The following is a 23,166-nucleotide window of genomic DNA, read 5'->3' on the forward strand; positions in this document are numbered from 1 at the left end:
AGTTCCGAGAACCAGAAGTCCTAGAGGGAAAAGAGCACTTTCTTTTTTTCCAAGTGGACTTTCTAAGGTCGCAACTGGTCACTGCAGCAGACACGTCTTCACAGGCACCCGGATTCAGTGAAAGCCTTGTTTGTCTCCGGCGGGTTCGAATTACCCCCGGATTAAGACATGTGCTTAATTTCAGGAGCTCAAAACCCCTCAATTAGAGTTCTTTTCTGCAGTAATATCACACACTCTTTCTTTGTGCGTTATCCGGCTCAGAAGTCCACGTGGGGCTTTTCAACTGTGTCAAGCTACAGTAATGAGAAACTAAGCTATTGTTCTGGCCCCGAAAAAGAGCCTTGCGTGACTCGTGGGCGTGCTGGTCACGTGGTCTCTGTTCTGTCTCGCTTCTGCTCTGGCCTCTCCCTTCGACTGTAAACATCCCTCTGTAGGATCCCAAGTCCACCTCCCCAGGAAGACCGAGGTTACGTCACTGCATGCCATTGCAGGACCTTATCCCTTTAAGACCTCCGCTGCCTCAGTCAGGCAGCCACCAGTGAGGACGGATCACCGGTGGGTTTGTTAGGCATGGAAATAGATGCTCGTTTTCGTGCCGCTACTCCCTTGGAATTTGTCGGCGGAAGTTCCCGTTGGCAAACAGGATACGTAGGATGAACAGACTTAACACCCCCTGCACCCCAGTCTTCACAATTCCAGTTGTCGTGTCTCCAGCAGCGAGCAGATCCCCCAATCACAGCTGTCCTCCAGGGTGTGGCGTGGTTGACAGTCCACCCCTGACCCTAACCTGCGGAGGCCACCTCGGCCCGCGCCTCCCCGCTCACCAGCACGTTGGAGTGGCGGACGGGGTGTGCCCGTTTGACTGAGTCAGCAGCACCAGGAGGCACAGAAGTCCCTGCTTCTCTACGGATGCGTTTGCTGACGTGCTGGGATATGACATGTGGATGGGTCCCCTGGAAAGGTACATACGACAGGTTCAGGGTTACAGAGAGTGCTTGCTGCCCACCGAGGCTCATGAAAAGACAACCGATGTCAAGAAAATAATCACAGTACTAGACATATGTATAAAGTACTTTGTGTACATGGCCAAGTTAGCGCTACAGACTGTTGTTGAGAAAGCCTTGAAAAATGGTGATGTAGAGGTCACTATGAAAGTCAAGTCGAAGGGCTGCTGAGTTACGACAGAAGTTGAAGACAGGGACGCACGGTGACTTTCTTGAGTCTTGGAGGCTCTTGCTTCTGTGGTTCACCTGCCCTCCGCTAATGGGGCCCTAATTCATGAATTTGAGGCGATAAAACCGCGTTGACAAGCAGGGCAGGGTAGGTGGACGTTTCCACCTTCCCGTGCACATGCATCCTCGAGACGCCGGTGTTCACGCTCCAGACTTCACTGCATGTATTCTGTTGTTCTTTTATCACTCATTTATAAAAAGCCTTGGGAATTATAACAGATTCCTTGTATTTATTTCTTTTAACGTCCACAATAGCCTTGCAGGGAAGACATCACCATTCTCACTGTGTAAAGCAGGAGCCAGGCTTGGAGTTTGCGACCAGCCCTCATGGTTCACGTGGTTCCGTTATGTCAGAGGGGAGACTTCCCACGAGGGGTGTGTGTGTTGACTGCTTTCCTGTGGGCCGTTAAACAGAGGAGAGAACTTTTGATTGCACCTGGATCAGGGTATCCTTATCCACTTCCCCCCATTATTTTGATATGGTTATTCATGCTTTTCAACATCTGCGATAATTTTTATCCGTCTCTTAATGAGCCCACCATACCCATCATTGATCTCACCCTGTTGACATCGCAAATCCAAAACCATAAATAAGCTGTTACTCCTTCGACTCCGGGGCATAAAACTTGGCATACCGAATGTTTGTGTTGATGAAGTTTATCTAACACAGCTTGGGGTTTTCGTGGCTCTGTCAATGACATGCAAATTGTTTCCCCTTAGCATGCAGAAAATCCAAATGTAATTCAGGAAACATTTCTTAGAAACATCTAAATGCACCGAAGGCTGTCACATTCAGTGCATCATTTGGCAAGTTTTATCTGTTTCCCTGTAAAATGTGATTTGCACGGCGCCTGTGCCCAGGAAGACGCTTGTGCGCTGGGGCTGAGCGGGGTCTCACACCGGAGGCGAGACCTCTGTGGGCTCGAAGCTGTAACCAGGGCTTCACCGTGTGTCACGACCAAAGATGGTGCCACCGCCAGCCGTCGCGCATTTGCTTCAGACCGGTGAGGTTACGAGGAGAGCAGGAGTGGTCGTTGTCCGTTCATTGCCCTGCAGCGTGGCCGTAGGGTCTAGCCACCCCCTACGATCAGAGCACTTCTTGCTGTTTCATCCCACCCTTCTTCCTCAGGTTCCGCCCGGCTGAGCTGCAGAACAGGTCGGTGGCCTGAGGTCTACTTGGGGATTCAATGAGTCTTGACTCGTAGCTGTGGTTCTGTCGTTCATTTATCAAGAAAACCTGTGAACTGGTTTAGCTTTCGTGGGCTAATATGTTCTCACATTAAGAAAAATTAGCCTGATAACAATATCTAGGCTGTGAATTTTGAAAATGAAAGTTTTTGCAATGCGGGTCTCGGTGCTGTGTCACCGAGCTACGGAAGCAGAGTCGAGTGTTCAGGGCCTTGTGCGAACGACCGAACGACCTCTTGGGGTCCCTCCCATAACGGAGTGGCCGCTGAGTCGCTGGGTGGTTCTGAGCGTGGTGTCTGTATGCATAAGTCTGCAACACAGAAAATCGCTATCTGAAATCATCAAACTTGTAAAAGTCTGCTTATTCAACGGATCGTTGCTGGCTGAGCACTCACCTGGAGTGGGAACAGAAAGAAATAACGCTCCCCCACCTGCTACCCTCAAGAGACCGCGGTCAAAGTGGAGATGGGCAAGGAATGACGACAATACAAATATCACATATTCTAAAGTGAAATACAATTACGATGCCTTCTACACTGTGTACAGCTCCCTGTAGAGGTAAAATGCTCTTGAAGCAAGAAAGTGTGAGAAATAACTCTGCTGGCGGCACCCGACCGAGGAGGTGGCGTTGAGATAACCCGTGGGAGACGAGTAGTTCACTGAGGGGAGAAGGCGGAGGAGGGTTTCCCGAGGAGATGTGGTGCGTGGGGGTGGGGTGGGCTGGGCTGGGCTGGGGGTGTGGCACCCTCACAGAAATTCCAGGACCCTGGTGAGAGTGGGCCACAGCCAGGCGTGCTGGGGGTAGGTCAGGGAGGGGAGGTGGGGGGAGCCGCTGAAAGACTTTCACCACCATATGCAGGTCTGTAGACCGGCTGCTGAAATAAAACGTAGAATGATCAGAGTGGCCATTTCAGAAAAGTATCCGTGGCGGCAGAAGGGAAGGGGGCTGGAGGGGAGCGGTGTTGAGTCTGAGAGGCTGTGGCACAGGTGTCGTGTCGTCCCCATGACAACATCAGGTGCAACGTGTGTGGCGCCACACGGACCTCCCGAGATGGGAGCCCCAGTCGAGCCGAGTGCCCCTCCAGCGCACTGCATTCCCGCCGCTAGCATGTCACACCCGTGGTCCTCCACCACGGCTGCAGTCCCTTGTGGCTCTCGGTGGGGAGGGTCCTCTCTGGACCCTCTTCTGAACTCGTCTGTGTTCACGTTAACCTCAGAATCCACCCAGGCCCTCGCCTTTGCTGACTTACCTGCCTGTGACCTGTGACAGACGTCGCCTGGACGAAGGAAACGCGTGCTAAATCTCACCAGGGCTGCACAGGCGCCTCTCTGCCGCCCCCACCCCCCCCCCCATCACTGGACTCCCAGCTCCCACCTTCCATACACGCTGCAATGAGCTTGGCTTTTAATCACGTTTTTGGCTCATTGGCATTTTCAAGATTTTGTGGTTGGTCTTTCGTGTTAAACCACCACAAAACACCGTCCGAACTGTGTTCACAAAGGGACTCGCGTGAAACTGCCAGGCATGTGGAAATGTTTAAAACGAGGAGGCTGCACTCGGCTGCTTCTGGCCCCTTTCAACACGTCCGGTCACGAGGTTCCTTCTGCTGAGATGCGTTCTTCTCCGAAAGAGCCTACGATGAGGTGCGACTTGCCTTATGAACTAAAAGAGGTCGGAGAAAAGGCATTTAGGCCAACTCCTTGTGCTGGGTTTGCCTTCCACGGTAGAAAGCCGGAGAGCAGCCGTGGCCTCACGCCTGCTTCCAGCCCAGTCACCTTGAGCGCCTCCTGCCCCGTCCCAAGGCACATGCTCCGCAGTGAAGTGGCTGTCACCGTGGAGCTCTTGGCGTTTCTTTTTTTATTTATTTTTTCCTTAATTTTTTTTGCAAGCTACTGGAAAATTCTTTAGCTGAGTTGGTATAGTTGAACTCCCTGAGACCACCTTTTCTTTGTTGTTTTAATTTTTAGTTAAAACGAATGATGGACAAAACAACGGAGTTTCCCACATAAACTTATCAATTATCTAATTGTAAGGTTCCCCTTTAAAGGCTTGTCTCATTTTCCACTCCCAGATTTCTTTTGTTTTCTTTGAAAATGCTCTTGATATTTAGTGACCTTCCCCGATTCTCCTGTGCTTAGATAGTTCCATGCTTTATTTTGTATTTTTATTGAGTTCAACTTGCCTTTTTTTATGACCGAGTTTCCATTCTCTTGGACTTACTGGGAATAGAACATTGATTATGCAAAATCTTTTGAGCTCTATCACATTTATATTTTCTTTTAAATGACATTGTTAAAATCCGAAAAATTGGTCTGTATCTGCCCCTTACAGTCGAATTGAAGAAAGAACATCATCACTTTGACATGTTCAGAGTATTTACAACCCTGGAGATCCTTTCCAGGCACAAAGTGTGTTCAAGAGCACAGGACAACCTCGCAGGCACAAAGATAAAAATAACTGCATTATTTCCACTCATGATACTGGTTGAAGCCGTGAAATAAATCCAGAAATAACATGAACGGTAAAATGATGAACTGGGAATTGGAAATCTTTTCAGCTTTCCTCATCTTAGATGCTGAACATTATTGGGTGGTTTATTATAAATGTCCATGTTATTGCCGACTCTTGATTAAAGCTAAGAAAAGGGTAATATCGACATCTTCCTGGCCCAAGCCAGTTGTTGGCGATTGCACTTTAGAGGTATTACGAGCATCTTTCTCAATGGTGCATTTCTCTCTACCCTCACATTCAATATTCAGGAGGCCACACGCTTAATCACCTAAGATCCATAAGAAATGGAAATGCTTTGAAGTTCATCTGGCCACAAAGGAGCCTTATGGCTTTTGGGCATGGGGAGAAATCTCATTTTTCCTTGGCAGTGAGAGAGAAGACAGAAGCCTATGGAAACATATGGAGTTAACTCAGACCAACTCCTGTTTTCGGGAGGCAGAAGAGAGGACTCCTGCTGTTCTCTCCACCCCCCACCCTCACCAATGACTCAGCACAGCGCCACCCACTCCTTTCTCCGTGCGGGCTGTGGTCCGGCGATGATGGTGCTCTGAGAACAGATTGCAGGGAAGAGGGTGAAATTATGGAATAGGCAGCTCTGAGGGGGCACGGCAGAGGAAGGAACAAAAAAATTGCCTTTAAAATCACTCAGATTACGCCAAGGTAATGCACAGATCTACGAGCAGGATGCTTCTTTCTGTTCCCGCATCGTGCTCCTAGGAAAACGCTGGGAGGGAGGACTGAACGAGGGTGTGGTTGGCCGCAGGAAAGTTATTTTTAAGACCGTTAAAGCTGCTTCTAAGATGGAAAGTAGTTTTGTCTATGGGTTGAACACACATCACTTAGGTATCTGTTTTAAACAAATTCTAATTTATAACAAAGAGAAGCAATTCCTGCGTGGGGCTGAAGATCCGGAAACCAAACTGTGTTTTTGCGTCGGCTCAGTTCGCTGGACTCGGAGTCCAGGGGACCTGCCGCCTGTGGGCTGCGGACTGCCTGCGTTTCAGTCCCAGGACCTTGCACAGACCACCCCCAACACCCAGCGGTCCCTCTGTCTTCTCAACTCGGTGTCCAGTGATGCTGGTGGCTTGAAATTGGCCAAGGTATTTTTATACCACAGATATTGGCCAGTTCTACAAATCAGGGCTTTATTCCCTGGAAGAGTTCGCTGTGACATACTGGGTTGGCCAAAAAGTCTGTTACTTTTTTTTTTCCGTAAAATAAAAGACACATTTTTCATTTTCACCAATAACTTCATTGATTTGGATATTTTTAGTATGCCACCTTTCTCCTCCTATTGGCTGACAGCGGGTAGAGGCCAGGGTGCTGCTAAACATCTTCCAGTGCCTAAGACAGCCCCACAGCAAAGGGTCAGTTGGCCAAAATGTCAATAGTACCAAGACACTTTGCAAACCACTTTTGACACATTCTATTAGTCACAGCGTCTTCTCTATACACGGCACAAATCTTTTTCCACATTTTGGTTGAGTTTTTACCTTTCCTGAAATAACAAAGCATAATACGCTGAAAATGCTACCCATCTTCTTCCATCTTCAATGTTAAAATGGCTGCACAAAAATTCACCAACTTCGATACATTTTTAAAAAACGCACGCTGAAGTGACAGCTGCCACAACACAACCTAACAAAACTGTCCTGAATGAAGTTGAAGACGACTGAGCACTGCTAGAGCCGCAGTGCAGAAAAAGCCAAATGAACTTTTGGCCAGCGCGGCATTTACCAGCATTTATCTGCTGTTTCTAGCTGATAATCAGGGCACTCTCTGATGGAAAACTCTGTGATGGTCCCCTTCTGTGGGACGATTTGTCTTTAGTTCTTAGATGCCACTCACCCCGTGACACAGACTCCGGGCCGGGTTTGTCGGGCTGTGGGGACACCCGGGGAGTGGTGGGCACGTGCTCCCCGCCAGGGGGCGGGCGTGGCGGCCCTGTCTCCTCCCGGCCATCACGGCTATCTCGTTCCACCCCGGTGCTCACGACTGGCTCCTAGGAACAGCCGCCTGTGGCCGCGGAGCCTCGCCTGGGTGAGGGACCCCCGGAGGCACGGGCCCCCTCCCCTGCAGTCCCATCCCCGGAAGGTAGGACGGAGGGCCAGGCTAAGCCAGTGTCCCCTTGGTGGGAAGACGCTGGGTTTTCTTACTGACACTACTTTCCCCAAATCTCCACTGATGCTGTGTTTTCTTTACCGACCTTGAATTTTCCCCAGACCTGCCCCTTGCACAGTTCACAGTGCGCACCTCGCCACCTTCCAGCCGTCTCTTTCCCGGGGCGAAGAGAAAAGGAATGAAAGTGCAGAGTGTGTGGAACTGACATGCTCACGTAACACCGACTCCAAATGAGGTCAAAACGAAGGACCCGAGAGACTGCACTCCCAGGGGCGCCTGCGCGTGGTGATGGGAAGTCGGAGAGCACTGTATTCGTTTCCTTCGTGGTCTACTTATAGGGGCAGTTTTGGCGTCTCAGTGAAAGGGCGGCCGAGCCTGGTCCGTTTTACCGGTGAGAGGTCACGTGGGCATCACGTGGAAACTCTCCTAAGCCGTAGGAGGAGGTAAATCGTCCCCCTCCCTGACAAACGCCACCCTTGATTAGCCTGGTGCAGCTGTCGCACTGCAGAGTCCCTTGCCAGTGGGACTACGTGTCCCCTCCAGCAGCCACCACCCCCTTTGGCTCAAGCCAGAGCAAAACGTTGCGTGTGTTGAGTGGCATTCCGTGTCAGGCCTTTGATCTTCTTTTCTGGCGACTTTCTTGGTCATCTTTCCAGCGGTTCTGGCTAACACAGCAGCGCTTTTGCTTTGAACCACATGTTTTCATCTCTTCACGACTCCGTTCGTGAGTGTCCTGAAACACTTTCTGTTTTGCTTTGGATCCTTCTGAGGGAGGCGAGTGTGGAGGGAGATCTGGGGGAAGGAGTTTAAGGGAAAATAACCCAGAAGAAGGACGTGGGCTTGGCCAGAACGCACTTGACCCAAACAACGTGCTTCCTTCCTTCTGGGGTTCTGCCCTGGAGGAGTTCTGCGTGTCCCCGTCCCAGGGGGAGTGCTTTGTTCCCATTCATTGTCAGCTTCGCCTCCACGCTTTGGTTTTTCCGCGCACGGTGAACCGAAAACTGGCCTACCTGAGCTGACAGCCTTGTAGAGAAACTTTGGAGTCCTTATCGTTTTTCAATGTCTTATGCCTGGATAATTATTTTGTAACGTCACACCTTGGTCTCCCGTTCTCCCCGCTCTGTGCTCTCCGCTATATTTAAAAGGCACATGTGACAAAACCCAGTGATGAGGCTCTGAGCGGCACGGCCTCCTCTTGCGGAGGCATTCCTGGTCCGTGATTACCCTTTTATAACGCTGTGTCCCAGCAGGCCAGATGACATTTCTGGCTTGCTATTTGTCGGGCCATCTTCACCTTGAATGGTCTTCAGGCCCTTCCCAGCCAGCCCTGGTGGACAGAGCCCCCTGCTGGGGGTTCTGGGGACCAAATGGCCAATGGAAACAGGAGGATCCCTCATGGGGACACCAGGAGGTGGGGGGGGGGAGGGCGGGTGGTAGGACCCCTACTGAGAAGCAATCGATGGCCGCCGTTGACTGGCAGCACGAATCAGTATAATCTCAAAGGATTTCTTCACCAGCGTTTTATTCTCATTGGGAAGTTTGGATAATGAAGACAAGAGACCTCAACCGATTTAAATCATCTGTAGTTTCTCAATGTAGTGTTTCCTGAGAAGTCCATTGAGGTGTTGTTCGCGTGCAGGAGGAAAAGGTGTCCCGTCCTCAAGTAAGTTTTGAAATGATGGATTAAATACAATTAGATAGAAAATTTAAAAATGAAAACATAAGTGCCTACATGATACACTATGCATAGAACTCACTCATAAAAAATGATTCTTTGCATCAGAACTTTTCAGAGTCTTTAACGCAAAAAGAACATTTTGAGCAACACACAGTTTACTCTAAACTCTTCCGATCGTGGGCCCTTGTTTTGTGACACGTTCATTGATATTTCGGGGAACGTTTCATAGAACATTGATGTAGGGAATCTGTTGGCTTTTCGTCCTCATTTTTCCTAAGAGTCGATGAGGAAGAGGGACGCAAATGGCGATTCTCCTTGCAGTCCACCCACTGAATTCTCTCCACCCTAACGCTGCAGTTGGTTGGCACACCCTGGCAGGTCCCTACCTGGGTTTCTCTCGGGAGAACCGTGTGGAAGCCGTCGGCACAGCCCTGCGCCCCGCCGGGCCTGGGACCAGGACACCTGGCCCTGAGAGACCAGGCTCTGAGAGAGGAGGCTGTCTCCGCTGCCTCCTGCAGGAGGCCCCTCAGTGGGGTGCTCAGGCACCTCCCTGTCCAGCTCGCCCCGCCCATATTTGTATTCAGTGGCGCTCACTCTGTGCTGGGACTCACCCCTTCCCTGCATCTTATCTTCCCAAGCGAGCACTGGTCTTCCTAACAAGTGTTTAATAAATGCTTCCTGAACGAATAAAAACGTCCCTGGCAGAAGTTCAGTCTTATCCACACTCAGGAGATTTAGCCCTCCAATCTGCCAACACTAAGGCTTTTTTTTTCTCTTTAAAAGAACAGATCTTACCAATGGCTCTTATAATCATCAGCTTCTTTTAATGCCAACAAAAGAATCCCCACAGTCTGAGCTGCACTCTGGCAACACGGCAGATCTCTGTCCTGTGTGAGATTTCTGTCTCCCTAATGCTCAGTGAACGCCAGGGATGAACTTGGTCTTCTACTTTTCTTTTTGTGTCTAAATCCTCTCTGTGTACGTACCGAAGACCTTGCCTCCATAGGCCCTGGGTTTGCCTCCCTCCAGCTCCTCTTTCTGAGCAGCACGGGACGGCGGAAACCGCTCTGCCTTCTGGGTCCGCAGGGCTGAGTCCCAGCCCTGGCTCACACCCACTCCTCGGCCGAGGTCAGGTCGCAGCGCCTCTCCCCCGGCTGCCGTGACACGCGTGGGCACGTGCATGGCAGGCCCTCAGGAGATGCTAGGCTTTTCCTCCTTTCTCCTTCTTTCTTTGTCCCCGTAGTTTAGCGAATTCCAGCCTGGATGGCTCGTGGGGAGTGAGAAAAGGGGCTGAGTGTGACCTGACGCCCCACCACACTCCAGAGGTCAGCGCACAAGTCAGCGACTCGGCCCGCTCGCCCCCAGTGTTTCTGTCCCGTGGTTTTCTGGGGGCCACACCGGACACGCTTCTTGGCCCGCGGGTTTGCTCGTTAGTGAGCTCAGGGGGGTTATCTGCGTCTACCCCTCCATCAGCCCCTTCCTCACCCCTCCCTGCAGGTTTGTCTAAAAGGTCACCGCAGCAGAATGGACGTTTTCCTTCCCAAGCTGCTCCGCGTGGGGAAGGGGAAAGAGAAGTGAGTCGCCGATGGCCGTCTCTTGGTGCTTCCGAGGCTGTGTATCTGGGGAACCGGACCCACCACCGGTGAATGACATCGGACTCTCCTCCCGTTGACCTGCCGGTTTGCAGGGGCGCGCCACTCTCCCAGAACGTTCCCCTCGAACATGACGCCGTCGTTCTGGTGTCGCTGGAGAAGGGAGACGGGAGAAACGATGCCCGAGACAATGGAGGACGTTCTCCCGCCACGACTTCCTTTGGCCCGGCGAGTTTTTAAAATGTCGTAGTGCGTATTTCTTCAATGCCACACGGTTGTTTTAAAAACTTGGGAACTTAGAAAAGGGGTTAGCAACTCATGCTTTTTGATGAAGTAGCAGATTTGACACTCGATGTGTGTGTGTGGGCGGACACGAGGGTGTGCCCCCACCCCCGGCGGCAAGCCGAGCCCACCTCCCTCCATCGGTGCGACCGCCACCCCCCCCCCCCACCCTGGGAAAGCGCGTCCACTGGCCTCGTGGAGGCAGTGGAGATGCTGAGGCCTAGGAGACGTGTCACTTCTCAGCGGCTGTCTGACAGACCTCTCCCACGTCCAGTGGCTGCAAGACCCTGCGGTCCAGCTGGGCAGCTCCGCAGTGAAGACAGGTTCCACTTCTCCCAGCAGAGTGGCAGGACGGTGACAAGGCCACAAGAAAGGGTATGCCCCTTCTGTCAGACCTCCTCCAGTCTCAGCTCTGCCCCCCCGTCACTGTCCCCTTGGCCAAAGCCACCCCAGAGGCGGTGGGAGAGGGTGTCCGCTAGGGAGGCTGGGACGGCAGCCCCCCAGCCCGGCGAGGCTCAGTGACTTGACTGAACTCACTCAGCTTGGGCGTGGAGGTCCTGGGGTTTGAACTCAGCACCTCCCATGGGCCTGGGGACCAAGTCAGCAGGGCGGAGCTCAGCCCCCTCGGTCTGACTGGGGACAGCTCAGGCGACACTTTCCATTGCTTCAGTCTCTTCTTCTTCTCCTTGCTCTTAGCAAAGGGGGCTGGGAGCTGGCTTCCGGCGTGGACAGGAGACCCCGGGGTGGGACCGGCTGAGGCAGCCCGACGGCCTCGCTGCACCGGGGCTCACCTGGGGCAGAGCCCCCGGCCACCTGTCTGTCGGAGGATTTAAACGAGATGCCTCAGGCTGAAGTTTAAAGTGAATTTTCCTTTCCAGGCGAGCTCCCTGGAGCTCCGGGTCCCGGAGACAGGACTTGGCAGCCCGACACTAGGTCACGTTTCTCCGTGCCCTGCCCTTCTCTGCCCTTAAGTTGCTGGCACGTGTCCCGACGTGTCCCCTCAGCTCACAGCCTTGCCAGATGGGTTTGGGGGCGGAAACAGGCTGCCTTGCAGAGGGGACACCGGCCAGTGGCTCCGGTGCTCAAACGATGGCTGTGTCTGACCCCTCCGCCCTTGGAGGGCGCCTGCGGACTGGTCGTCTGCATTTTGGGAAACTTGCTAAAGGGCAAGGCTGGGCATCTGATCGGTTACCTTCATGACACCACTTCCTGTTCCCCGTAGGCATGTTCAAAGTCTAATTATAGTGCATGTGACACCCCGTGACCAGCCGGGAGCCAGAGGTTCATATAAAGTCACAGCAGGACAGCGCGCTCCCTGGAGCAGGCCGCCCGGTGCGGCAAATATAGCCCTCGAGGATTGGAGGCTAGTATTTTGATACACTCATCACCGCGTTAGCATGTGGCCGGGCGGTCCCGGGGCAGGAGCGCCTCCGGTCTGCCCCCACGGGTCTCCGCGGTCTTCCTTCTGCCATAAGACCTGTGTAGCCCCAGGGTTCCCACGAGGGCCCCCCCTTATCAGAGTCCCACTTCGTTCTCCGTGTCGCCCCTCTGGGAGAACAGGGAGCCTGCTGCGCCCTGTCTGTGTGTGTGCGTGGACAGGCCTGGCCGCTGTCGTGGGCGCACCGTGCCTGCCCCTTGGAGGTGCTGTGCTCCAGCATCTGGGCTGGGGGACCGCACCCGCCCCTCCCCCTGCGGCTTCCGTTCCCCCGGAACTCCACGCCAGGCCCTCGGGCGACCCCCAGAGGGCCACCTGGACGGCGCCTGGGGGGACAGGGATGGTAGGGACCGCAGGTGGCTCCCTCCTCGCCCTGGAGGATTTTGAAAGCCGGCCTCCGAGCACATCACACGGTCTTCCCTGCCTCGGTGTCCATGCGCAGGCAGCTCTCCCTCTGCGCCCCGTGTTCCCACCCCGCTCAGGGCCTTCGGTTTGCGGGGAAAGCGGAGAGAGAGCTTCCGGAGGCAGGGCCGTGCCCGCTAAAAAGCAGCCCCCAAGTCGCTGCTGTGTGGAAGGAAACTCTTGGACGGGGACACCCGGCAGGACAGGCAGGCGCTGTGCCTCCCGCGTCCTGTTGTTGGAGGGGACGGACTTGGGCAGCCAAGGCAGGAGTTTGGCTTTGAGGAGCAGGGCAGGCCAGACAAGTGTGAGCAAGCCGCAGGAAGCTCCACAAAGCCAAGCTGGGCAGTGTAGGCCGGGCCGGCCGGGCCTTCCTCCCCGGACTCCACCCCGCCCCACCCCCGCCGGCTCGGGCGTTCAAGGCTGCCTTGTCCACGCGCCGTGCAGGGACAGCATCGCTGGTGGAAACACGCTGGAAGTGTAACCTGAAAAGACACTGGTGTTCGGGCTGCCTGTCACTACCAAACCCAATAAACAATGACAGTGGTCGGATCTTTTATGGGCGCTTTATTCAGATGGCCGGCGGTCTGAGAAGATGGAGCGTTCATACCCTAACAAACCATCTTGCCTTCTCTTTCCTGGCCAGATCTTTTATAAGGGGGGTGGGGGAGGGCAAGCAAGGTGTGGTGCGGGCTTTGAAATTCGGGGAGGATTAGGTGAGAGAAGCTGCAGCATTCCTGTTCTTGGCAGTTAGCTGTTCCCAAGGGCGGGGGTGGTCACACCAAAGGCCTGGATGCCTCCAACCTGTCCCCAGGCGGTCATCTCTAGCCAGTGCCCCAGGAGGTCGGCTGCTTTTCCCAGGAGCCAGGATGGGCCTTATCTGTAGTTTCTGAAACAAAAGCTTAACATACACATTACTTGCTAGACTTACAGCTTTTTACCTTAGGCTAAAATTTTCCAAGTCTTGAGTCCCCCTCCATCAGAGGTGTTTCGGGGCCTTCTGTCTGTGGGGCCGAGTGAGCATGACTGACCTGGGTCCCCCGGGGACCAGGGCCAGGCAGCTTCCAGAAGCCTCCCCCCTGCTGGGCATGCGCTCCCCTCTGCAAGGCCCCCTCCCTCCTCACAGAGCGGAAGCCCCAGGGCTCACACAGCGAGGACCCCGGGCCCCCACACCCGCCCTGAACCCCAGCACCTGAGGCGCAGAGATGGTGCTCCTTCTCACCAGGCCAGAGCGCGGGGCCCTGCGGAGAGCCGTGTGGGCGGGGAGGGGCCGGGCAGGCGAGGGGAGCCTTTTGCTGGGATGGTCGCTTTTCCGTGGGACAGCAGGTCCCAGGCTGGTATCGCCCCTCGCCGAGCCCAGCTCTATGGGGACCCGGGAGGGGAGGATGGAGGGAGTGGGGGGCTCTCCTTACCTGCTCTCTCAAGTGCAGGGGCTGCAGGAGAGCTCAGGAGATGCTAAAGGACCCCCTTCAAGAGGGAATCCCTGAGAGCTCCGTGTGGTCTAGCAGACCTGGTAAGTTCTCGCCGAGGGAACAGGAACAGGCACCCCCCGGGCCTGGGCCTGAGCTGGGTGTGAGCAGGGGGTTCGGGGGGGGGCAGCAGAGGCTCCTGAGGGCGGAGTGTCGGTTCCTGGTGACAGTGACAGAACCAGAGAGAACTCGGTTGGACTTCCAGGTGGGGGCTGAGCCTGCCAGGCCAGCAGGAACCGCTGTGGCTTTGATGGTGAAGCAAGTTGGACTCCAAAGTTGCGGAGAGATGAAAAAATCCAGGTCCTTTTATGTCGCTTTTAATGCAACGGCACTTTATAACTCCGACATCCCTCTATGTCATTCCTCGATTTTAAGACTTTGCTTCAGTCTGGGGCCACTGAACCACAGGTGGGGGTTTCTTAAAAAAAAATCTTTAAAATGAACATTTAGAGCTCACACATGTGCGTGTGTGCACACAGGTGCATATGTGTACACGTGTGTGCATGTGTGCGTGCCCAGGTGTCTGTGTGCGTGCGTGTTCACCACTCTGTACTGTACGACTTTCAAACTGGCCGTTTCGGGAGGAGCGCGTTTGTGTCTGCAAACCCGTCGGCAGCCGTGAGCGGCTGGTGTTTTCCTACGTCCAGGCTGAGGCTTCCCTTCGGAAGGCTCCGGAGGGACTCAGACCGTGTTCTGACCCCTGACCTAAAGGCGTCGGATTATCTCCAGCTGCGCCGACATCCGAGACTGTAACCCCCCGCCCCCGCAGGACCCCGCATGCCGACCGGAGGGGCGGGTTGCCGAGAGGCCACCAGACCCCTTACAGGGGTGAGGGGCGTAAACACCTCTGGACTCTCCGGACGCCAGGAGGGCCTGCGGGGCCCTGTCTGGATGGCTCGCTGAGACGAAGGACTGGTTAGGTGCGAAGGTCAGGTGCGAAGACACCAAGGTCACGCCGTGCTGAATGCTCCCCACGCGGCTGGGCCCAGATACACTCAGCAGCAGGTGAACCACCGGACGGATAGGTGGTGCTTCTAGCAGCCTCACCGTATTGTTGCAGCAAGGAAGGGCGTGGGAGGGCCAGAGCCTTAGATCATGTAACTGGTGCTGAGATTCTTTTGTTCTCCCAGTTCCCATGTCTTCGCTCACCACACACACACACATGCACACACACACGCACGTACAAACACACACACATACACACAGAGGCATCCACAGGCCTGCTGACCGTTTCCTGAGTACACGGGCGTGCAGCGTGGCTGGGGAGCCTGAACGCAGGAAGAGGCATTGATGATTTTTGCTCTGTCCTCGGAGCGGCTTGACTCACGCGGCCGGGGTGGCTGGAAACAGGAACTCGTTGCTCTTGTTGATGTTTCGGTGGAAGGGGCAGCAGCCCACAGTGAGAGCAGCGTGATCTCGACAAGGTTTTCCCACAAAGGTCTCTGCAGCGAGGGTGGCCGGGAGCTGGACCGCCGCTGGGGCAGGGCGGCTAACAAGACACCGTGCATTAATCATGTGGCAGCCACCGAGCGTGGCAGGGAACGGCTTTTGAAAGTAGTGATTTTGGTTTCCACTGCATTGACAGAGGCTGGCTACACACGCTTCAGAAATATTTTTATTTACTGTACAGCCTTATATAGGTTATGTAAGTTTCAGGTGAGCGATGTGGTGGTTTGACATTTCCATGCCTTACAGGGGGATCGCCCCAGTAATGCTAGTAATCACCTGGCGTCGAGTAAACTTATCGCAACATATTGATTACATTCCCCTTCCCCTTTTCACCCTGCTTATAACCCCAAGTTAACAGTTACATCGTCTTGATCATTTTTACAGACACCTTTTCATGCGTCTTGAGTGTTCATAAAACCTCGGGAAGCAATCGGTCTCTTCTGTTACTTTCTACCCTAAGGTGGGTTTTGAGAGCGAGAAGCCTGTTGAGGAACAAGCCGGAGACCTAGTGACTCCAGGAAAACTGCCGAGAAGTTTTTTTGAGATGACCTGGGCAAGGCGTAGACTCTTCCGTCGCAGCACAGCCCCGGCCGCTTGCTCACCACGGCAGCGGCCGCACCGCAGGCCCACTCCGCTGGCCAGGCCGGCGACCCCGCTCACCTGAGCGGAGGGAGGGTGTCCCAGAGCGTAGAAGCTGGCGTCCAGAAACGGATCAGAACTTCTGTTTACTGACACGTACAGATGGCGGGTGTAAAGCTCAAGAAATAAAATGAGAATGACTCCGTGATTTTGTTCATGGAAAACAGCAGCCCCCCGTCAGACTCTGTACGACACAAACAGTGCTTTTGAACCCAAGCGGCGATGAACTGTTTCCACGCGCCTACCGCATTTTGCTGGTGAAATGCAGCACAAATGAAGTTGCATTTTTGGACAATCCCGATCTACGAGAGGCCACGGAAGTGCGGTGGGAACCCCCCGGGACTTCTGTTCTGAAGCGCAGTCAGGAGCGACAATGGAAAGAGTCACTGTTTTGAGGGAGTTACAGTTATGGCCGCGCGGAACAGCCTGCCTGGGTTCAGAGTTTGTTCTAAACCTACTAGCTGTTCTCTCTCGACACACCATCACACGATCTCTCTGCGCCTAGTTTTCTTGCTGTGAAAATGTGCATAGTAACAGGTCCCCATTTATAAAATCGCCATGAGGAGTAAGAAACATTATGACATGATTAATTCATTAAAAAACTACAACCAAGCCCTGGCTGGTGTAGCTCAGTGTTTTGAGCGTGGGCTGCGAACCAAAGTGTCGCAGGTTTGATTCCCAGTCAGGGCACATGCCTGGGTTGCAGGCCACAGCCCCCCAGCAACCGCACATTGGTGTTTCTCTCTCTTTCTCCCTCCCTTCCTTCTCTAAAAATAAATAAATAAAATCTTAAAAAAATACAACCAATACCTTTGTCATAATGAGCTCTCAGAAAGTCAATTTTGGCATATCAATATTACAGATTATATTAATTAAAAATGATGGCATAGTTGTAGATTTAGAGACACCAAAATATAATATGTTCATTATATATTACTTTAATTAAAAATGATGGCATAGTTGTGGATTTAGAGACACCAAAATATGTTTATTATATATTACTAAGAGAAAAGAGCTATAGGACAGTTTTTATAAATGTATTATGCATTTGTGCAAATTCCTGACAAAGTACGCACTTAAAAGAAGTTATGAAATACTAAAAGTTTTAGCTGTCTGTTGGGCTGGCAAAATTTAAAACAATAACGTCAATGCCCAACGTTGACCCTGGGGTGAGAATTGGACACGGTCACACATCGTAGGCGGTGGGAGGGGAATCGGTGTGTCATTTCCGAAGAGTAACTGGAAATATCCATCAAATGCCTCGATCTCCTGCCTTTGGCCTGTCCATACCACTTCCTCAAACTCATACAGAGAAAACAACCGCTGACCGGTGACAGGGGTGCCTGTGCAGTACACGCCGCACCAGAATGACAGGGAACAACCTGTAGTCCCGTGTAGTGACATCGATGAAGGTTAAAACTGTCAACTTTGGTAAGAGAAGCCGGGCAAAGAATCCTCTCTCCTAGTTAAAGTACATCATTAAATATAAGCATAAAAATAACAATGACCATAATGAAAATAAATTATTATGATAAAATTATAATGATGTCATATTACTATTATAATTTAAAAATCGCTGTATGTTTCCTAACGTTCAAGAGTCGCCGAAACTAATCCGAGGTGTTAGAAATCAGGACAGCAGCTGTCCCTGTGACAGTGGGGGTCGGGGGGCCAGCGGGGGTCGGGGGCCAGCGGGGGTCGGAGCCCCGGCAACGTCCTGCTTCCCGCTCCGGGCGGTCTCACGAAGTTAACGTCGTTTGTACAGAGAACGAGACAGCTTCATTGTCCCTTAAGTGCGGTCTGCTTGAGCAAACATGTATATCCATGCTTTTATTACTATGCACTCATTCAATTAATGAATTTACCGATTAATTTCTAGATTTATTAATTCTTTATTTATCACCACGGAAAATATCAGTGATAGAAAAGAAAATCACGTGTAATATATATATGCTAATCTCATTTTAATGTAAAACAATAAGCAACTTATATTTGTGTGTAAACATAGATCTAAACAACCTCTAGAAAGTGATGCAAAGGTATCTTAACAGAGACCATATTCTGATGGTGGATACACGGGTGGTTTTCTCCCTTCCCCTCCCTCCCTTCCCCTCCCCTCCCCTCCCCTCCCTCCCCTCCCCTCTCCTCCCCTCCTCTCCTTCCTTCCCCAGTATTTGCTGAGTGTTTGGCAAAGCTCCCACAGTGCAAACAGAAAACAGGTCCCTCTTGTCCCATTCTAGGCCAGGCCACTGCTCTCTCCCACGCAGGCAACCACAGCTTCTATTTCTTCTCTTTTTTAGATGAGTTTCACTTTTTCACTTTTGTTCAAATTTAAAAAAAAAATTTAATATCATAGTTGACCTTCAATAGTATGCAGCTGCCCCTTAACTGCAGGCCGCGTCACTGTCCCTAGCCCGCACGGGTGCCGCAGGAGTCTGTCAGGCCCTGACTGTTGTCGCCACTTCTCTGTGACACCCTCCCCGCCCCCACCGCCCGCCCCAGGCTGCCCACACGGGAGCTCGCACGGCCGGGCTGTGCCTCCCTCCCCGTGCACTTGGCCCTCGGGCATCCTGGTGGCCGCTCCTCCCCGGCACGAAGGTCCTTCTCATCCTCTGGTGGTCACGCCACAGACTCTGTCCCTGCGTCACCTCCCCTTCTCCTCGGCTCAGGGGCTGTGCTGGGGCCGCTGGTCGAATATCGTTATTCTCGCTCACTGACTGTTCATCGTTTCCTCTAAGACACGTACTAGTAGTTATCATTTTATCTTTTTAAAATGTTATTTATTTATTTATTTATTTATTTTCAGAGAGGGAAAGGAGGGAGAAAGAGAGAGAGAGAAACATCCATGTGCAGTTGCTGGGAGTCATGGCCTGCAACCCAGGCATGTGCCCTGACTGGGAATCGAACCTGCGATGCTTTGGTTCGCAGCCCGCGCTCAGTCCACTGAGCTACGACAGCCAGGGCTGTCATTTTATCTTTAGTTTGCTATTAATGCTTTAGGTGCTGGCTTAACATGTGCGTGCTTCTTCCCCTCCCTCGGGCGGGCCGTGCGTGTGCGCATCCCGGGAGCCGCACTCCGCCACTCACCCAGCGAGTCGACAAAACCCGAACAGGCATTGGAAAAACTAACCAGCTGTTCATGGAAACTGAAACCTGAATTTCACCTTGGAGACAAAAAGAATGAAGTAAAATTACAATGCCATTAAATAACAGCAAAATAAATTAATGTTAAAATGATGTGTTGCACAGGGTTTTTTATGATGCGGGATTGGTTTGCGACATATTATTAAATAAAGAAGGAGAGTTACAAAGAAACGCAGCAACATGAGTGTATTTTTTGTGAAAAATAGGTGAATATATCTAGGCAGAGAGCGGTTTAGAAATAAACGCACCCAAAGCATTCACAGTAGCTATCTACTTGCAATGAGATAACGGATGCTTTTTAATTTCTTAAGGAAATTTTGCTTATCTTTATTTTCTCAAACATGCATTGCTATGGTAAGGAAAAACAATGAATGTCATTCTTAATTAAAAGTACTAAACCCTACTAGTTGTTGGTGACGTGTTTAAACAGCGTAAAGCTGCCACCCACTCATTGGAGTGCTCCTTTCTCCGCCCCAGTGGGGCTAAGGTGTGTTCCGTAACCTGGAACCCCGCCCAGCGGTCCTCCGTCACATTCCTGAACTGCGACCAGCCCAGAGCCCCTCCAGTCTGCCTGCCTCTGTCTCTGTGGGGCCCTCGCCCTGGCCCTGGGGGGTGGGTGCCCCTGCTCTTGCTGTTCAGGGCAAAGTTCAGCCCCATCTGGGAGGCGACACTCCACGGCACCCCCTTGTTTGGGGTGCTCTAGTAAACCTCATGGCACTGGATGTCCCCGAGCATGCATCACAACCCTGCTGGTGACAGAGCCGGGACACGCGCAAGACAGAAGTGAAAGAAAACCTGGAGATGTAGTCGCCCCCGTGCCCCGATGTGCCCAGTGGGGCCCCGGGTTCCCCTGGGCACAAGGCACGGAAGGGCAGCGACACCCAGCAGTCTGGCCCTCGGCCACCTCCAGAAGGAGCTCAGTGGCCCGGAGACGGGGCGGGCTGGTGCACGCTCCCATCCGGTTCACGTTTACTCGTGAGAAAAAGGGAGTGAGGAGGGCGAGCGGGCGTGGCAGGGGTGAGCGTGGCGGCTCCGAGGGCGTCTTAACCGGACGCATTCGGGGTCCTCACAGCAGCTCACGTCCCTACACAGTGGCAATTGTCGCCTCCAGAGGAGTTCTATGATGTAGCAACAATCGGCCGACAAATTGGCATTGTGATCTACGGAACAGTCCCGTCCCTTTGAACCAACTCTAATTTTCTGTAGCTGCATGTTCACAAGCCATTTTCTTCAAGTTTGGAAAAAAAAAATCAGATTGAACGGCCTCGTGTGATGCCATTTGTCTCTTGCCCCCTTTGAAGGTGCTGTCAGAAGTCTGCCTGCTGACGATCCCGGGGTTCGTTTCATCCTGCCGGGAGGGTGGGCGGGGGTGCTTTCTCAGACCCCGCTCTTGGCTGCGCGCCGCCCCAGCCCGCACATTCCGAGACCCCTCATTAGCTGGGAAAGATGGGGCCGTGTTTGCTCTCCACGTTCCAGGCTGCCGTGAGCTCTCTTTTTCACAGCGAGAGAGAGAGAGAGAGAGGCTGGCATGTTTGTATTGCTGCGGCGTCACCCACCCCTGGCCGTTCAATACAACAAACAAGCAGCTCCCGTCCAGAGAGCCAGGGCCCTCTCGGAGTGGCCGCGGAGGGCCCGTGAGGGGCAGCCGGCCTGCGCTCAGGTGTCCCCGCCTCCTGGGCACGACAGGTTGTCCGGCATTCTGCTGATGGCCGACCTGCTTCCTCCCAGCTGGGAACCGATCTGAGGACGGGCCAGAGAAGGTCCCACCAGGGAGGAGAGCCCCAGCGCATCCGCTGGCTCCCCCGCGGCGCCTGCTCCTAGCGACACTGCGACAGTGAGCTATGAGAATCCCGGAACGAGTTCTTTTCTTTCTCTTTTCATCTGTAGCACGGGGAAATTTGTTCCGCAGAGCCCACATACTAATTTGTAGCGCTCCTCACTTCACATTTACACACGCGCGGATCAATATCTCTGTTTTCCTTCGAGGTCCTGTTCCAATCCATTGTCCCTGGGGAACATTCAGGGATGCTGCTCTGAAGCCACTTCCTGCCGTGTTTATAACCACGGTGCCCTCTGGCCCCGGGGGCCTTGCCCCTGCGTGCGTGTCAGTGAGGGCGCCGGGGGTGTCGGCAGAGATTAGGGGACCGGAGGCCCGCAGGGAAGCGCGGGGAGGGCCGGGCCTGGCACCCGCCTACAGGCCCCGCCAAGCTGCCCGCCGTCTATCTGACAACCCACGCAAACACTAGAAGTTACCGAAGAAAGCAAGGAAACCCAATTGTTATAACAACCACCCCTGTTACTACCCCAGATGCAAACATCTTGTGTTAAAGATTGGCGACCCACACACAGTGGAGCCCCCCCGATGACCGACATGCCTGACATAGAACTGTTTTAGGAACGTAGGAATGACTCACCATCGGGACCTCTTTCTACACAATTCCCGACATCTCCCTGTTTAAGGAGAATTATGATCATCTCACACCTTCTCTGAAGATATTTGATACAATTTGCAGGTACTCCCCATAAAGTATTTAAGCAAATCAGGATTAGGAGAAAAACATTTAAATTTGAAAAACAATTTTTACTGAAACTGTGAAAGCTTGCTATCACTACTATCATTAACACTTGAAATCACTACTATCATTAATATTCCTGATTGTGCTAGGAAATCTAATAAGATAAAACAAGAAATAGTCTTTAGAATACTTGGAAAGAGGGGGTAAAATATTCTTCCACACAACCCAGGGTTCCAGTGTGGGGGCATAAAGCTTCAGACCTCTGACTGAAAACACCTGTGGGGGTTGCAGCAGTGGGAGAGACTCCCAGCCTCACAGGAGAGTTCACTGGGGACACCCACTGGGTCCTAGAGTGTGCACAAAACCACCCACCCGGGAATCATCACCAGAAGGGCCCAGTTTGCTTGTGGGTAGCAGAGGAAGTGACTGACCTAGAAAGCTGGCCTAGAGCTGAGCAGGTGGCATTGTTCCCTCTCAGACCCCTCCCCCACATTCAGTGCCACAACACAGCAGAGTGGGTTGCTCCACCCTGGTGAATACCTAAGGCTCTGCCCCACACTACGGAACAGGTGTGCGGAGACAAAAATATATAGCCCAAATGAAAGAACAGATCAAAGCTCGAGAAAAAATACAGGTAAACAATGAAGAGATAGAACCAACCTATCAGATGCACAGTTCAAAACACTGGTAATCAGGATGCTCACAGAAATGGTTGAGTATGGCCGCAAAACAGAGGAAAGAGTGAAGGCTATGAACAGTGAATTAAAGGAAAATACACAGGGAACAAACAGTGATGGGAAGAAAACTGGGACTCAGATCAATAGTTTGGACCAAAGGAAGAAGTCAACATTCAACCAGAACAGAATGAAGAAACAAGAATTCAAAAAAATGAAGAGAGGCTTAGGAATCTCTAGGACACCTTTAAACATTCCAATATCTGAATCATAGGGGTGCCAGAAGGAGAAGAGGAAGAGCAAGAAATTGAAAACTTATTTGAAAAAGTAATGAAGGAGAACTTCCCCAATCTGGCGAAGGAAATAGACTTCCAGGAAGACCAGGAAGTTCGGAGAGTCCCAAAGAAGTTGGACCCAAAGAGAAACACACCAAGGCACATCGTAATTACATTATCCAAGATTAAGGATAAGGAGAGAATCTTAAAAGCAGCAAGAGAAAAGGAGACAGTTACCCACAAAGGAGTTCCCATAAAACTCTGAGATGATTTCTCAAAAGAAACCTCACAGGCAGGAAGGGGCTGGAAAGGAGTATTCCATATCATGAAAGGCAAGGACCTACATCCAAGATTACTCTATCCAGCAAAGCTTTCATTTAGAATGGAAGGGCAGATAAAATGCTTCCCAGATAAGGTCAAGTTAAAGGAGTTTATCATCACCAAACCCTCATTATATGAAATGTTAAAGGTACTTATCTAAGAAAAAGAAAAAGATAAAAAATATGAACAGTAAGATGACAACAAACTCACAACTATCAAAAACTGAACCTAAAAAAAACC

This window comes from Phyllostomus hastatus, unplaced genomic scaffold, assembly GCF_019186645.2.
Source record: "Phyllostomus hastatus isolate PE091 unplaced genomic scaffold, TTU_PhHast_1.1 phas_contig_40, whole genome shotgun sequence".
Lineage (NCBI taxonomy): Eukaryota > Metazoa > Chordata > Mammalia > Chiroptera > Phyllostomidae > Phyllostomus > Phyllostomus hastatus.